The sequence below is a fragment of the Berghia stephanieae genome, chromosome 10 (genome assembly GCF_034508935.2).
Source record: "Berghia stephanieae isolate SIO BIC M18660-M18661 chromosome 10, UCSD_Bste_1.3, whole genome shotgun sequence".
NCBI lineage: Eukaryota > Metazoa > Mollusca > Gastropoda > Nudibranchia > Aeolidiidae > Berghia > Berghia stephanieae.
Genome location: NC_088369.1, coordinates 38,966,845 through 38,971,844, shown reverse-complemented (window position 1 = coordinate 38,971,844; position 5,000 = coordinate 38,966,845). Strand labels below are relative to the sequence as shown.

General features: G+C 32.3%; 1 protein-coding gene and 1 long non-coding RNA gene across 3 annotated transcripts in view; one reads left to right on the top strand and one right to left on the bottom strand.

Annotated features, from left to right (window-relative positions):
• The window catches only part of LOC144981101 (uncharacterized), an 860,429-nt gene that overhangs the window by 66,177 nt on the left and 789,252 nt on the right, over positions 1–5,000 (bottom strand). The window lies entirely within an intron of this gene.
• The window catches only part of LOC144981102 (uncharacterized), a 61,835-nt gene that overhangs the window by 54,798 nt on the left and 2,037 nt on the right, over positions 1–5,000 (top strand). The window contains exon 3 of one of the 2 annotated variants that reach the window (XR_013647008.1): positions 1,543–1,966. The exons of the other annotated variant lie outside the window; for it this stretch is intronic. This is a non-coding gene — a long non-coding RNA (uncharacterized LOC144981102). Of the gene's footprint in view, positions 1–1,542; positions 1,967–5,000 lie in introns of those variants that run through there. 2 annotated transcript variants of the gene reach the window in all.

Here is a 5,000-nt window from a genome sequence, read left to right as displayed (position 1 = left end):
TCCTCCATAAATAGTATAAACTAAACACAAGTCTGATATTTCTGGCTATAAATTCAATTGTCAACATCTTAACCAACCCGACTTAATACCGTTTTGAGGCGAAGGGTCACAAATGTAGTTAAAATACAGTTTTTAAAAACACAAGAGAATTATACTTACAAATATTTTTAAACATAAAATAATTAAATTTTTATTAAATTCCACGGTTACAATAATTATTCTTCATGTGTAGACTCAATACATTTTTTGGGACAACCTGTAGGTCATTTTTTTCGGCTTGATCAATGGCGATGTTTACAACTTTCATCTAACAAAGCAGTGTGGTCAAATTTGTTGAATTATGCAATCGTTGGACAGCAAACAAATCGTTTTGACCAGTACTGATAGAAAGTCAAGGTGACTGATGAATTAATAATAATAATAATGATAATAATAATAATAATAATAATAATAATAATAATAATAATAATAATATATGATAATAATAATAATAATAATAATAATAATAATAATAATAATAATAATAATAATAATAATAATAATAATAATGATGATGATAATAATGATAATAATAATAAGAATAATAATAATAATAATAATAATAATGATGATAATAATAATAATAATAATTAATAATAATAATAATGATGATGATGATGATGATGATGATGATGATGATGATGATGATAATGATAATAATAATAATATAATAATAATAATAATAATAATAATAATAATAATAATAATAATAATAATAATAATAATAATAATAATGATAATAATAATGATAATGATAATGATAATGATAATAATAATGATAATAATAATAATAATAATAATAATAATAATAATCATAATCATAATCATAATAATAATAATAATAATAATGATAATGATAATGATAATGATAATAATAATAATAATAATAATAATAATAATAATAATAATAATAATAATAATAATAATATAATAATAATAATAATAATGATAATAATAATGATAATGATAATGATAATGATAATAATAATGATAATAATAATAATAATAATAATAATAATAATAATAATAATAATAATAATAATAATAATAATAATAATAATAATAGTAATAATAAATATGAAATCATTTTTAATAGGTTAGTTTAAATTGTAGTTGAAGCTTTTAAATTTCTTGAAATTATAAAATACAAATAAAAACAAGTTCGATTGGCCTCGAATTTCCAATATTCATTGATGCGTGACGGATTATGGAAGTATAGATCTAATACATTATAAGAAATCAATGGTCCGTGATAATGAAGGGGGAAGAGAAAGTCTGGATAAATCATTAATATTGCGTACTTTGGCGACAAAACGCTTTTTTCCCTATTTTGTACACAAAACGTCTGCTTGATAAATCAATAAATTAAAATGACTGTAAGATTCTCAACAACACAAAAATCTTTAAACGTTTCTTGTTTGAATAATAAGCTTTATGAAAATAAATAAAATGAATAAAAATAAAATGCCATTTATTCATCCCATTGGGGAAATTTGTCTCTAGGGTCTATTCCAAGGGAAGACTGGAATTGAGCTAGGATGAAGTGACTTGCTCAAGGCCATACAGGGCAGTGGCAGGTGAACGAACTCGTTACCTTTCGGGTACGAAGCAAAGACCGTACCGCTGAGCCACGCTGTCCCTTTGACGAACTGGAAGTCATTTTGGTCTACTGAGATGTGCACACACACACACACACACACACATACACACACACACACACACATACACATTTGCAGGTCTGATAACCGAACGAAATTTGGGGCCTGAATTAATTACCATTGTCATAATGGACAATATTTCCGCGTTTGCTTGAGAGTATTGTATTTCCATTACAACAATGAGCCCCATAACAATTTGGGTTATCAGACCTGAAAATAAGTACACGATGGTCTATTACTATGAGATAATTTTTTTTTCGCCAAAATGAAATAAAAAGGGTTGTTTTTTGTCTTTTGTTTGTTTGTTTTTTGTTTTGTTTTTTTTTTTGTTTTTTTTTTTTTTTCAGCGTATACCGTGGATTAGCAGCCTATAATTGAATGATCTACGTATTAGACGTAATGAAATAAAGGGCATAGTGAATAAAGGGCGAGTGAATTACGAATAAGAAAGGGCTAGAAAGGAATAATGATATTACTGAGATTGACAAAACGCTTTTACTTCATAAATCAACAATAGATTGGGGTGACTCCAAATGTGACCTACAGTCTCAAAACGGTATTAAGTCGAGATGAGTCGGCCCCAAAAAGTGACTTTTTGTTTTTTAATGAGCTTTTATATAACGCAATATCCACTAAACGTGCTCAAAGCGCTTTATAAGGGGTCCCTGACAAACAGCAACATTTAACAAGTAGGACGGACATGACGCCTTTTAGGCGATATTTCAATTTTTTTTCGGACACAGAGACAACGCTGTTAACGGCCAGGTACTCATTTTACACCTGAGTACGGTGAGAGAATGTGAGTAAAGAGCCTTTTCCAAGGACTCAAAACTATGCGCTTAGCGAGGCTCGAACCCAGGACCTTCCGATCCGAAAGCGAGTGTCATACCTCCAGACCATATAGTGAAGCCGCACGTAAAATAATAAGAAATAAATACTTCCAGTGTTTTGCAATACAAGAAATGCTATCTATCTATTCTCCACCTTAACAAATAGAAACTAACCACAGTTTTCATGTTTATGGTTAGAGAATGAAAAAAAATGTTTTTAATGATAAAATTCCCTTTATTCATCCCAAAGGGAAAATTTGTCTTTAGGGTCTATTCCAAGGGAAGACTGGAATAACCCAGGCTTCAGCCGCAGTGCAGCGCCGCAAATTGAGCTAAGGCGAAGTGACTTTCTAAAGGCCACACATCTCAGCGGCGGTGATCGAACTCGGTACCTTTCGGGTACGAAGCAAAGACGTACCGCTGAGCCACGCTACCCACAGAATACTCAGTATATAGTTTATCCCGACATAATACCGTTTTTGAGATCATGGGTCACGAATGTAACAACAAAATAATTCTTAAAATGAGACTTCTGAATAATAATCAGATTTATGTTTCAGAGTTTTGGACAGGCTGGGGGTGATCCGACTCTACTGACTGATATCTGATATCCCATGTATTTTTATGAGGAAGACGTTCTCTGACCTTTTTCTGGTTTTTCTTTCTGGTTTTTGTTGTTGTTGTTTTTTTGTTTTTTTTTTTTTGGTCTTTTTTTTTTTTTTTGTTTTTTTTGTTTTTTTTTTTTTTTTGCTTGTTTGGTTGGTTTGTTGTCTTGTTGGGTTATTTTTTATGTATTTCTTTTTTTTTTTATTCTTTTGGTTTTATTTTGGTTTTAGGTTTTGTTTATTTGTTTTGTTTTAGTTGTTGTTTGCTTTGTTTTTGTTTTCTGTTGTTTTGTTGTTTTTTTGTTTTGTTATTGTTTTGTTTTGTTTTTTTTCTGTTTGGTTTTTGTTTTTGTTTTTTTAGTTTGTTTGTATTTGTGCGGTTTGTTTTTTTTTCGTGCTTTGTTTTGTATTTCTTTTGGGTTTTTTTTTTCTTCAAAATATATAGATATATCTATCTATATATTGATAGATTTCATGCCAAATTGAAAAAAAAAGTATTTTTCAGTACACGACAGATTTAGCGCTGAGGTAGATCTTCTTAAATAGCACATTGTGTTCATGTTATTGCCTTATTAATTGTGTTATTTGTATAAGCTTTTTTTGGGGGGGGGGTGTGGGGGGTTGGGCTATCAATATGGCTGGAGTTTTCTCCAAATGCACAAAGACGGTATTGATTTAATCCCGTATCATGTAAGTATACGCAATATAATGTAAACAATACTCAAGAGGGTGTTGAGTGCAGCACCGGGGCTGTGTGGACACGCCAGCCTATCGAATAGACTGAAGTGTTATTTCGTATTTAATGTTATGTCTTGAAGTGAACATACATACTCTGGGAGAAGGCACTGGTGTCAATTGATTATCTGAAAAGATGTGTGTATGTATGTGTGTGTGTGTGTGTGTGTGTGTCTGTGTGTGTGTCTGTGTGTGTGTGAATAGTGTAAGAATAAAAAATAATAATATAAATAATTGAGCTTTATATATCGCAATATCCACTAAATGTGCTCAAAGCGCTTTACAAGGGATATTACAATTTTTCGGACAACGACAACGCTGTTAAAGACCAGGTACTCATTTTACACCTTAGTACGGTGAGAGTATGTGGGTAAAGAGCCTTTTCCAAGGACTCAACTATGCGCCTAGCGAGGCTCGAACCCAGGACCTTCCGATCCGAAAGCGAGTGTCATACCACTACTACACCACATAGCCGGACAAGAAAAAAAATCATCCCCCCCCCCCCCCCCCCCCCCCCCCCTAAATCAGCTTACCTTGACTGGGGAACGAATCCTCAAACCTACTGATTTGACTAGCCGAAACACACGACTTTTTTAAAGAATGATTTTGTTTCTTGTATTTATTCCTCCTACTTTGTCCGGCACTGCTTCGTGGATGCCTTTCAGATTGTCAGGAATTGATGGTCTCGCGTCATCAACGTTTGACATATACAGTCGAATCCAGATAAACCCAACACCCGCCGGACCAGAAATATTGGTTGACTTTAAACAAGGTTGACTTTATCCGTGATCATTATCAGTTCAATACCCTAAGATAAAGAACAGAACATTTGGGACTAAAAAGAGGTGTTGACATTAAGCAGAAGTTGACTTTAAGAGTTTTGACTTAATGCGGATTCCACTGTACACTAGCGAGGAATCAACATTTTCTTCAGGTTCTAAAAAAATTGAGCTTTAATATAGCGTAATATCCACTGTACGTGCTCAAAGCGGTCCCTGACCACCAGCAACGTGTAACATGAAGAACGGGACATGACGCCTGTTAGGCGAAATTACAATTTGTTTCGGACAGAGACAACGCTGTTAACGGCCAGGTACTCATTTTACACCCGAGGACGGTGAGAGAATGTTAGT